The sequence below is a fragment of the Mus pahari genome, chromosome 3 (assembly GCF_900095145.1).
Source record: "Mus pahari chromosome 3, PAHARI_EIJ_v1.1, whole genome shotgun sequence".
In the NCBI taxonomy this organism is placed as follows: domain Eukaryota; kingdom Metazoa; phylum Chordata; class Mammalia; order Rodentia; family Muridae; genus Mus; species Mus pahari.
The window spans coordinates 126,110,670-126,123,905 of NC_034592.1; positions in this window are offsets into that span (position 1 = coordinate 126,110,670).

Sequence of the window (13,236 nt, forward strand, 5' to 3'; positions counted from 1 at the left end):
GTGGGAACTGAAGTCTTCACTGGGAGTTTACAGTCTGCTGCTGTGAGCCTAGTTTTTCTTACCAACTGTTGATGATGTCCAACACACACATCTGTAAACGCTGACTGAGAAGAACAATACGCTTAATCAGGCATCACTGTCACTCTCTGTTGACCTCCGAAAGCCTTCTGCTGGCAAACTTCAACAAACACTGAAGATCGGAGTGGTTTATAAGCTCTCCAGTTCTTGAGGACAGAGAACAATTTGCAAATGGCCCCTCTGTTACCATAAAAACAAAAAACAAAAACAAAACACAAGTCTGTTATTTCCCCTATCAATCCCTATTACATGCCAGGAAGGGAAAAAAATGGAGTTTAAGGTCAAAGTGCAATTCTATAGTCATTTGCTTAGAAACTACAAGATTCAAAAAAACATTGCTTTAACCTTCCAATCTCCCCCGATCCAGGCAACCAGCATTCTCTCTGAAGTGTCTTCTCAGATGGCAGTTTCCCATCAGGTTAGAAAGATCCGACACAAGCCACAAACTCAGCCAACAGAATCAACTGACCAGGACTCATGAAGGCACAGAGAGGTTAGAGAGCCTGTTGTCAAATGACTAGGCCCTCAGCTTATGATATGGCTGAGTAACTTGGTGTTCTTGTGGGATTCCTAACAGCGGGAGCAGGGTCTGTCTCCAACTCTTGCCTGCTTGTGGGACCCTATTCCTCCTACTAGGTTGCCTCATTCAGCCTTGTTCAGCCTTGATGTGATCGTATGTGACTGGTCTTATTGTAGATTGTTGATTGATTTCTCAGGGGGGGGGGGGCTGCTCTTGTCTGAGGGGAGGCTGAGGGAGAGGTGGATCTGTGGGGAAAGGAAGGTGGAGGAGATGCTCGAGAGGAAAGGAGGGGAAACGGCAACCGGATTGTAATATATGAGAGAACAATATTTTTTAAAAATGCAGCACAGATAATACTTGCCAATCATTCAACCTTAAACTCCATTTTTTCCCTTCCTGGCATGTAATAGGGATTGATAGGGGAAATAACAGACTTGTGTTTTGTTTTTGTTTTTTGTTTTTATGGTAACAGAGGGGCCATTTGCAAATTGTTCTCTGTTCTCAAGAACTGGAGAGCCTCCTGGGGGAGGCTTCTTTTGAAGGCAACCTCCTACAGTATTCCAGCCCAGACCACGCCCACCAGCTAACCTGGTAAGGAAATACCCCTAGGTGGAAATAGCCAGGAAGATAGAGTGAATGCTGACTGTCTGGGTTCTTGAATTTCCCTGTCGGAAGTGGGTTGGAAGACAGTGCATAAAGTAAAATTTAGCTTATTGTTTGTTTAAAGCGAAAGCATCTGGTCTTGATGGAAGCCAAACCTGAAGGGTACCAAGCCCTAGCTTTTGCCAAGCGGGCATGACCTCAGAAGTCGCAGAATGAAGATTTCTTTAAGCCTTCCAACTCAATTGGCCCTCCCTTCGCAAGAAAAACCTTAGTAACTATGCAGATTAACGCAGACCTCAGACGCAGGAAATAACCTTGTCCTCTCTTTTGTGGGTTTTCCTTCTGGCATGTGAATGCAGCTGTCAAAAATCCTAAAGGCTATACAATCAGACTGAGTGATTCCACATCACATGCTTACTGCCATCAAAATCAAGGACGGGAGGGAGGGTCGTCACAATTTGTCTCTTGGAACTGATGCCTCCACCTCAGAACACTCTTCTCCTGATGATGCGAACACAGGGATGCAGAACTGCACCCTTCCTACCATCAGTCTCCCTGTGAGCTCCTGAAAAGTTATTGCTCCTATCCCAAGGAGAGTCCTGGAGTGAAGCCATGACTGTAGACGAAAGATTCTCAAAGGGATTTACACTGACTGTGGAAGAAGAATAAAGGAAATTTGCTAAGAAATGGATGGAATAGAATTCATGGGGAAAGTAAAACCTCAAGATTTTAAAAATCTTGTTTTAAAGAGTTTAAAGGTTTTTCTTGTCTTTTCTTTTTTTCCAGGAAAACTGGGATGCCTGAGGGCCAGCTGCAAGAAAATGTATTCTAATTAGGCAAGCATTTGGAGCATCTTTATGCTTGTTTGTGTGAGCAAAACTACTGAATCGGAGCATAATTCTCTGCCTATAGGTGGTTTCATTCAAAGCACCTAGCTGAGATCTAAGCTCAGGGGCACTTATTGAGTGAGTCTGATGGTCGAGTCAAGAAAATCCTATTCTTTGATACTTTAAAGATCCCTCAAAGAAACTGAGATATAAAAGCGTGAATGAACTAACTCAAGTTCACACAGTTAAGACGTTATGGAATCTAGCTTTAAATCCAAGTCTGTTTATCTCTAGGGAGCATGTTCTTTCTCCTGGCCAGGGATTCAGAGAATAAGGTACAGTGTCAAGGGTAAGCTTTAATTCCAAAGCTGGACACCCTGGGTTGGCATTCTAGTTCTTCCAATTATTAGCTCTGTGATCTTGTTCAGGAAAGAAACATGATCTCCTTGTGCCTTGGTTTTTTTATGTGTAAAATGGAAATTTTAAAAGCATGTGACTTACAATGCTTTTATAAGCATTAAATGATCTAGCATGTGAAAGGAGTTTAGTGTATAGTGAGTTCTCAGATAATCATTCAGTTAAGTATTTTAGCTGTTTTGTATTGCTTATTAGAGCTGGGTAGATGATCTCATCCAGTAACAAAATCTTCAATGTGTGATGTGAGTTGTCTCATGGTGGATGCCTTAACAATGTACGGAAGCAATGGAGTCTGTGACACAGATACAAGCCTTGATTTTACCAGAATGATCCAATTTCATCAACTTCACCAACTTCATCATCATCTTTATTTCACTGTCTCCAACGCCAGCTCTCATTTCCTAATATATTTCTTTCAGTGTACACTTACAAACTTCTTAAGACAAGAAAGGAACTAGTTTCAAAGTTCTGATTCTTATAATACATTAACAGGAACAGGGGCATACACCTCTGTCCTCCTGTGCCTATGAATGGCCCTTTCGACCTGGAAAGCAGCCCTACCCAACAGAGAAAGAATTGGTCATGGCTCAGATGCATCCACCCACAGTTTCTGTCTCTAACCATTCTGTATCCCCAAACATCACAGGCCTCTAATTTCTCTTTTGCAAAATGACACATAAGTAACAGAAAGCAGAGATGGAGTATCTAGGCTAGATGACATTATGTGGACACTTAATGTCAGTCTCTTGTTTCACCTGAACCATTTCCAATGTGATAAAAGTTACAAGAGTAACTAGTGAAACTCTACAAGGTAAGTAAAAGGAACTAAACCTACTGAGAGCTAAAAGGACCCTGTAATTTGGATCACATATGACTCTGAACCTCTTGAAAGCTACAGGGGGAAAAAAGCCATTGCATTGAATGACAAGAAAAGCATGTCTTCTGACATCAATTTTATTTCAAAGATTCATATCAAGGTTTTACTTAGATGTTCCAATAAAAAGTTTGGATAACACCATAGGGGGAAAAAAACCCATCAAATCTATTTGACTTCAAGTGATTCTGGAAGGGATTAAGCTGATGTGGCTTAAGCATAATGCCTGATAGCAACCAAACATGACACAAGGACAAAAGTGCTCTGATGTCTGTGGAGTAAGCAACTTACTGCAAGAATTCGCCTTGTAGAGTTACGGAAGGTGCTTGGGAGAGGAGAGTCTGACAAGGGAAGTGGAATCCCTGGAAGATACCTCCCACTGCCATCAGAAGCAAGGAACAGAGTTTTTACATCTTATCTGAGATCTTGAAAGCCATCTAGCAAGTAGAGAGGACCACAGAAAGGAGTGGGGTAGTCTGTGGGTCCTATTATTTCTTGATGGCTCATGCTTTTTTTATGGGTTGGCAGCCAGGAGTCCACTTGTCAGCTTAGAGTTGCTGGAGGCAGCAGAACTGGGGGATATTGAGAAATGATAGCATTTGGGGTGAACCAAAACTTACCTGTGCATCTGCCTCTCTGCATGTGGCCACCATGACCTTCAGAGCATGAAGGCTTGCTGTTTCCATTCACCCAGCTCCTTCCACAAGCTCTTGTCTGAAGCCCTCTAATCTAGACTCGTAAAGTGTAAAGTTTTGTAGATAAATACATTGTTCATTTTAGCCAAGTGGTTTGTGAACAAAAGAAAACTACCACACAGAGCTTCTCCCCATCCATTCTCTGCAGGAACACAGAATATCTGAAAAGGAGACGTGGGCTAAGGACTAGTTTTGAAAGCTGTGCCTGTGTTTCTGTATCTGATATGAGAGACAGCAATTAGTTTGTTTTGTGACCAATTTATGTCACCCTAGCTTGCAGATGAAATCCCAAGGGATGGCACAAAATGTCCACACAGTACTTGGCTTAATGCTTGACCCACCCAAAGCCTGTGGAATACAGTGCTGTGTGATCACTTTCCCTGTGAGTCACTTGGGTCTGTGATGCTCAAGCCGAGTCTGAGACTATGCTAGAGAAACAGTGACTAACACAAGGTCATGCTGTCCCAGGAGGCCTCTAATGAGAAAGTGGTAGCAGCAGATTGAGCTGACTGACTCTTCTGTTTAGAGACCATAATTGCACATACAACAGTGTAAAATTTAACTGTGGCTTTAGCTATGCAAAGCCTTCAGGTGCTTTATCTTACTTAATTCTTGTGGTCCTAAAAGATTTAACAAAAGACAAAAAAAAAAAAATGGGAACTTTATAGGCTTAAAACTTGTTTTTTTCATTTTTGCAAATGTGTTTTCTAAATAATGAAGCATGTCAGTGGTTTTATTAATTTTTAATTAGGAATATTCTGATAATAGATCATACACATGACATTACAGATTGTTCTTATTCCTCCTCAATCTTATGCTGCCCCTCCCCATTCTCCCTGTCACTCTCTTGTGGCCTTTTTCCTTTCATGCTGCATCCATTTGTCTGTCCTTTGACTCTCGCTCTCCCTTCTTTCCAATTCTTTCTCCTATATTATAGTCCCCTTTCTACTTCTGCACACATACACCCCCCACACACACACACAAACACATACACATACACACAACACATACACACACTCACTTTCCACCACACAAATCACACACACATACACACCACATATACACACTCATTCACCACCACACACATACACACACACAATACACAAACACACTCACTCTCCACTACACACATCACACACACACATATACATACACACCACACACACACACACACTCCACCACACACACACACACACACACACACACACACACACACACACACACACACCTAGAGTCTGCATGTGGAAGGACATGTGGAATTCACCTTTGTGAGTATTGATATTTCACTTAGTATGATCTCCAACCACATTCATTTTCCTATAAATGTCATGATTTTATTTTTCCTTTGTGGCTGCATAAAACTGCATTTTGTATAGGGACCACATTTTCTTTATCCATTTGTCCATTGAGGTTCGTGTAGGCTGATTCCATCTTGTAGCTGTTGTAAAGGTTGTTGCAATAAACATGGATGTGGAGTATCTTTGTGGTGCATCGATGTAGAGTCCTTCTGGTGTATATAGTCAAGAGTAGTGTGGTTGGCTCCTGTGATATGGTTAGCTCAAATGGTAGCTTTATTTTCAGTGTTTGGGGCATCTCCATACTGATTGTTGTAGCAGACATACTGATTTACATTTCTGGCAGCAGTGAATGAGGAAGAATTTCTCTTTTCCCACATCCATACCAGCATTTGTCATTTCTTTTCTTGATAATAGCCGTAGTAGCCAGACTGTCCAGGGTGAGATAAACATCTCAAACAGGTTTTAATTTGCATTTTCCCAATGACTAAAGATAGCAAACACTAATTCAAGTACTCTTTATTTTTATGTCTTCTTTTGAAACTTTTTTTTTCAACTCACTAGCCCATTTTTGCTTGAGGATTGAGGGTTTGGGCTGTTTGACCCATTCTTTGGGTATTTTGCATATTAGCTCCTATCTGATGTGAACTTGGCTAAGGTATTTTTTACACTCTATATAGAAACTCTATGGTTGTTTCCTTTTCTCTGTGGAAGCTTTTTAATTTGGTACAATACTTCTGTCAATTTAGGGATTACTTCCTGTGCTGCCAGCATCCTTTGCGAAAAGTTGTCTATGCCCATATCCTCCACATCTTTCACATAAGTTTTATTTAAGAGGTTTCAAAGTTTCAGGTCATAACTTAAGTTCAGTTTTGATTCATTTGAATTCAATTTTGTGCAGGGTAAAAGATCTGGATCAAATTTATTCTTCTACAGGTGAATGTCTGCTTTCCTCTGTTTTGTTGAGGAGGCTGTCTCAATGTGTATTCTCCAATGTATGTTCTTGGCATCTTAAGCAAAACATGGCAAACTGAGGCTTTGTGTGTTTGTTTCTGTTGTGTCCTATTTGCCTATTTTGTGCCATTGCCATATGGATTTTGTCACTGTGGCTTTGCAACACGATTTGAGATGAACATTGCTCTTTCTTCATATGATTGCTTTAGCTATTCAACATTATTTGTGCTTCCATAGTTTAGTCCTTTTATGTTATGTAAAGAATGTCACTGGGATTTTTCCGGGAGTTGAATCCAACCTGTACATCACTTTCAGTAGTATAGGCATTTTAACTATATTGATTCTCTATTCCATAGATATATAAATTGCTTCCATCTTCTAGTATCTTCTATAATATCTTTCTTCTCTGTCTGAAATTTTTCATTGTAGAGGTCTTTTGTATCTTTGGTAATGATTATTCCTAAGTATTTTTTAGAGTATTGAGAATAAGATTATTTTCCTAATTTCTTCATTATTGATATTTATAAAGACTACTGATTTCTCAGTCTTATAGTCTATCTTTATGTTCTTCTGAAAGTCCTTATCAGTTCTTAGAGGGTTTTGTTGTGTACATATCTTGAAGAATAGGATATATCATCTCCAAGTAGAAATACTTTGACCTCTTCTGTTTGTATCCATTTCCTTTTTCTTGTCTTATTGCTGTATCTAACATCTCAAGCACTTTCTTGAAGCATACTACAAGTGAGCATTCTTGCTTCATCCCAGTTTTAGAGAAAGTGGCTGTAGTTTTTTCTTCATTTAGTCTAGTGTTGGCTATAGTTTTGTGGTGTGTAGCTTTTATTATGTTGACACATTCCTTCTATTCCTAGTTTCTTCAGGGCTTGTGTCAGGAAAGAGTGCTGAACCTTGACAAAGGCCTTTTCTTCACCTGTTCATATGATTTCTATACTTGAATCTATTTATATCTGTATTAAATTTATTTGATTCTGCACTTTGAATCAACCTTCCATCTCTAGAATAAATTATGGAGTATGATATCCCTGCATTCTTGAATATGATTTGCAAGAATTTTATTGAGAATCTCTATTTATATGCTCATCACAGAAATTGGCCTATGTTTTCTTTTTTATTGTGTTCTTATCTAGTTTTACTATTAGCATAATACTGGCCTCTTAAAGTGACTTTGTTGGTATTCTTTCCTTTTCAATTTAGTGGAATAGTTTCAGGAGAATTGATGTTATTTCTATTTTAAGTGTTTGGTAGAATTCAACAATTAATCCATACAGTCCTGGACTTTCTTTGTGGTGAGAATTTTTTTATTACTACTTCAATCTCATTGCTTGTTATAGATCTACTTAAATTGTTTCCATCTTCCTGATGTAATTTTAATAAGTCATGTGTGTTTAATGATGCATCCATTTCTTTAAGATTTTCCATTTTTGAGAATATACATTTTTAAAATACTCCCTAATGATCTTATGGATTCATTGGAATCTTTTGTAATTTTTTCTCTTCTCGTTCTAATTTATTTTGTGTTTTATCTGTCTTTCCTTTTGGTTAAGTTCAATAGAGATATCAATTTTGTTCATCTTTTCAAAGGATCATTTTTTTATTTGAATAGTTCTGTGCCTGATGAGTTTTGTTTCCATTGTATTGACTTCTCTTTTCTTTAATTTTTTTTTTATTGCCTACCACTTTAAGGTCAGGCTGGTTTCAGTTTTTCCAAGATTTGGAGGGAAATCAGAGTATTTGAGATCTCTGGATTTTTTTTAAAACATGAGCATTCATAGCTATAAAGTTTCTTCTTAACATTGTTATATCATAAAACTTCTTGTAAGTTGAACTTCCATTTTCATTTGATTCAAAAAATTTTAAAAACTTCTTCCCTGGTTTCATCAATGACCCAGCCCACTGGCCATTCAAGAAAGAATTGTTAAGGCTCTAGGAATCTTTGTAGTTTCTCTAAACTATTCGTTTTTAGTTTTATTCCACTATGATCTGGCAAGATAAAAGAAACTATTTTGGCTATTTCATATTTGTAAAGACTTGCTTTGTGACCTAGAATATGTTCTAGTTTAAAGTAGGTCCTGTGGGTTGCTGCAAAGAATAAATGTTCTGGATAGTAGATGAAATATTCTGTAGATGTATGACACAGCCATCTCTGATCTAAAGTTTATGTCAAACCCGAAGGCCTGAAGATTTTTTTCTTACATTAGTTTAAATGACCTATTTAAACGTGAGACTGGGGTATTAAAGTCACATGTGACTATTGTATCAGGAACCATCAGACTATTTTACACATGTCACTGATTGCTTTATAAAATTTGGAGTCCCAACATTTAACATACACTATTGCTACATCTTCTTGGTGAATTATTCCCTTCACTAACCTGCAGTTGCCTTCCTAACCTCTTCTAAGTAGGTTTCAGCTTGGAGTCTACTTTATCAGTTTCCATACTTGATAATCTTTTACCCTTTGACTATAAGTTTGTGGCTATCTTTTTATTGATAAGTTGAAGTCATTTACATTTCATGTTATAACTGAGAAATGTGTACTAAGCCCTATACTTTTTTTGTTCCTTGTTTTTCTAGTTAAATTGATTTTTGTTGTTTTTCTTTCTCATTTCTCTCCATTAGCATCAGAAATTTGGCAATTTATTGTAGGATATGATATATTTTTCCTAAATATTCCTTGTTTATCTTTCTTCTTATGCAATTCATTATTTTCCTTGCTTTCATGATTAATTCTTTCTTCTCTGGGATATAGTATCCTTCAAAATTACTCTCTGCAGTGGTCTCTTGCTTGTCCTGAACTACACTAATTTGTGATTGTTTTTGAGATTGTTTTTGAAATGTCTTTGTTTCTACATCAATTTTTAAAGATGGATTTGCCTGGTGTAGTTATTTGCTATAAGAGCTTACAATTATTGTGCTAGCTCTTCTTGCAATTCCAGTACAAAGGAGGTGAAGACAGGCGGATTCCAGGTCTCAGTAGCCAACTAAACTAGTCTGAATGGTTGTGAACATGACACAGGAACATGTTGCCAGAAGCCAAGCTGGAATGTTATTCCCCAGGAGTTCTCAATTGTGTTTTCTAGATAGGGTCTCTCATTGGGACATGGGACTCACTACCAAGCTGTCATCACCTCCTTGGCATTGGAATTACAAGAAAACACTAGCATACCCACTTTTTACCTGAGTTAAATACAATAAAGAGTATTGCTAATAGTAGTAGTCAAGTAATAAAAAAAAAAATTTTAAAGGAAGGAGCATATACAACATGGAAAAAAAGAAAAAGAAAAAGACTTTCTCTGTCCTTGAGAGTGTCCTCAGTGTGAGGAGGTTCAGTTAAATGTGTGGGCCCTTATCTTCCTATGTTTTGTGCCAGGGTTCAGCTTGTATTGGACAAATGTCTGACATCTGCCATAATTGTCTTTGTGGGATGGGAGTTGGGTTTTTGAGACTAGGTCCCTTTGTGTCACTCTGGCTGTCCCTGAATTTGTTCTCTAGACCAGAATAGCCTCAAGCTCAAAGATCCACCTACCTCTGCCTTCCAAGTGCTAAGAGTCAAGGTATGACCCACTATGTCTGGCTCAGGGTTGTCTTTATTTCAGTAGTTTCCCGTCTCTGGATACTAGGGGACTCTCTGGCCACAGTTAGATCTGTTGTCTGTGTGGCTAATGTTCTAAGTAGTTAGGAGTAGGAAGGGATCTCCAGTGTTAGCTGTAACACTGAGATCTGCAGAGGCAAAGGACCTACTTTCATACTTTCAAGACCTCCTAGCAGTGACTCCTGCCCGGGGTATAACCTTACTCTCTGCACTGACTGACCCACTTGCTGATTTGAGCTCTGTTGTGCTCTGGCCTACACATGGCCTACACACTTTCTTTATGCACTTCATTGCCCAAGAAGAGGTTCCTGATCCCAACACATTTTACTTGTCAAACTCTGATCTTCTAGATTTCCATAACTACTTCACAGATTTCAAAGCAAGCTGCCTGTCTTCTGATTGGTCTTTCCCAGTCATCTGACTTCAGCATAGCTCTGTTTCAAGCAATAGATTTTTCTCTCAAAATGGCACCTGGCCCCTGCCATCCAAGACCTGCAGAGTGCTTGATCTGGGTTCCTTCCTTGCCAGTTCATCTGATAGAGGAGTTACTACCTCACTTAAATCTGCAATAGGTTTTGAGGTCCAGGAAGACCCTGGCCTTGCCCTGAGGCTACGAGGCAAGATTCTAGCTTGCTTCACTTGGGCTGCCAGGTTTAGTTTTTGGAGGCACTGTCTGCTTTTCCTCTCCATGCTGGGGAACTTACGGTTGGAACTATGTGTGGCTTGGCTTCCTGTCTGTGTTTTCCTATCATTTGCTCTGCAGTTCAGGCACTCTAACACTACCTGTGTGGATTTTGGAAGCTCTTCCTTGCTTCCCCTCTTCAGAGAATTCTTTTTTCTTATCTTTGACTCTTCTTCTTCACTGAGCCATACAGATACAGCTTCTAGTCCACCATCTTACCCATGGTCCAGTTTGTTCCATCAACTTCTAATCTACTAACATGAACATACATTGCAGAAATGGGATGAGATTTTACCAGAGTTCGAAGCTTTCTACTATTACTATTTTGTTGAGCTTCAGAGCTGGTATTTACACAATGTAACTCAATGTTTAATAAGTATTCATTTTTGTTTCATTTTGAGGAAGCTTCTGTGATTTTTATGAGATTGCTTATCAATGTCCATTATATTTACTATTATAATTACTATTTACTTTTATAACATAAAAGTACTCACTTTCTTTCTAATTAGTGCTGCAGTCCTGCAGGGAAGGAAGTTATGGGTGAGCAATGTCCAAGATTTTCAAATATGATGAGAAATGTTAGGAACCGCACTTGATCACCCATCCAAATTAAGCTTGGAACAATTAAATTCAGGTTTCAGGCAGAGAAAAGACCTATATTCTCATTCTCTCTCTCTCTCTCTCTCTCTCTCTCTCTCTCTCTCTCTCTCTCTCTCTCTCTCTCATGCTTAAAAGCTAAGTCATTCTTGGAAGGCCAGATATTATATTAATTTAGAGGAAACTGAGTACAAACCACTGTACAACATCATCTGACAGGCTGAAAATTGTGTCCTAGAATCCTTTAATGTTTTGTCACCATAGCAAAGACTTTTAAAAATCAGAAAACGAAAAGGAAGAAGTAGAACACAAGGTGACTTTCAAGTGCTTGCATTTCCAAGTGATGTTGTTGAGCATCTGAGTTTATACTTGTGTGTGTCTGTGTGTATGTGTGTGTGTGTTTATGTGTGAACATGTGTTCTCTCTTCTGTCATGTGTGAGTTCCTTTAAAAACTTGATCACAAACCTGGCAAGGTAATTTCTGAGATATTTATATGGTCTCATAATATTAATATTCTCCTAATTTCTGCAATTCATTCAAGATCCATTTTCCTATTTTCATGAGTTCACCCTAATTCAGTGAGAAGCCTTCAAAGTCATTGCAATGATCTCATTTGTCTTAGCACCTACATTTTAAACTTAAGATCTTTTATACCAGAGTTGCAATACTCTGCAAAACTTGCAGGTGATTAAAATTTTTCAATGATTATATATTAGATATTATCTAGAAATTACATTCTCTGTCTATTGAGAATGAATGAATTGACAATAACTTGAAGAAAATGCCTACTTGTTTCCTTGGTCATTGTTGCTATAAAGAATAACGATAACAACAAAGGAAAGTCTTAAAATACATTGTTATTTCTTCCCAAACTGTCTAAATACCATTTATTGTACCAACTAATTTGTTTTCATCATATCTTTTGTAACAATCTTCTTCATTTTTCAAATGAGAAATAGTCCTCTTTGGTTCAGGACAATGTAAATGAAGAAATAGGAAAAAGAAACCTCAATTCTGCTAATATATATTTATTCAGATATTTGGACTGTTTCCACCTTGTGCAAATAAGAGTTCATTTGCCCTGGCCTCTTATCTTTAAACTGCTGCTGTGGGTTCTCACATTTGTGCCTATCTTCTTGGTAAATTGTTTTAGCATGGTAATATGCTCAGTGCAATTGCCAATGGCACTGATGCTGCTATCAATCATGTACAAACATGTAAGAGCTGGGAGACAAATGAGATAGTTCCCAATCTTCTTTAGCCTTGCACACTTTGCCCCTATGGAAAGCACCCTTAGTATAAAGTATGTTCCAGACAAGTCTGAAGGCACATCAGTCACTAAGGCTGAATTCCCCTGCTCTACAGAGGAGGCAAAGCTCACAGTGGATCGTCAGCACCACGGACAGAGCCCACCACACAGTGCATGCTTTCCAGGGGAAGCTTTTTTTTTTTTTTACTATTCAATGTAAAAGTATTTATTTACTTAGCCACAGCTAAGAAAAGCATCTTTCATTTCAATCATTCTATAGTTTCTAGATATGAAACTATAGTTTCCACATACGAACCTATAGGACATTGTGATTAAATCATTGGCTACTTATACAATCTGTGGCTTAAATCCTTGTCCTTCAGAGAGTACCGTACGTCCTTTTAAAAAGAGATTTATTTTAATTATTTTAAGTCTCTGCATGTGTGTGCATGTTTGAGTGTGAGTGCATGTCTTGTGTGCATACCTGTGCGCACATGTGTGTGTGTGTGTGTGTGTGTGTGTGTGTGTGTGTGTGTGTATCTGGTTGCTTGTATGATCTAAGATCTGAGGGCAGGTGCTGCAGAGGTCCAAAATGTCAGATTCCCCTGGGGCTGGAGGAGTTACAGGTGGTAAAGTACAGGCACAACTGCCTGAAGCAAGTACAAGAATTCGAATTCGGGCCCTGCAGAAAAACAATATGTGCTCTTTTTTATTATTATTTAAATTTTTATTAGATATTTTCTTAATTTGCATTTCAAATGCTATCCCAAAAGTTCCCTATACCCTCCCCCTGTCCCTGCTCCCCTACCCACCCACTCCCACTACTTGGCCCTG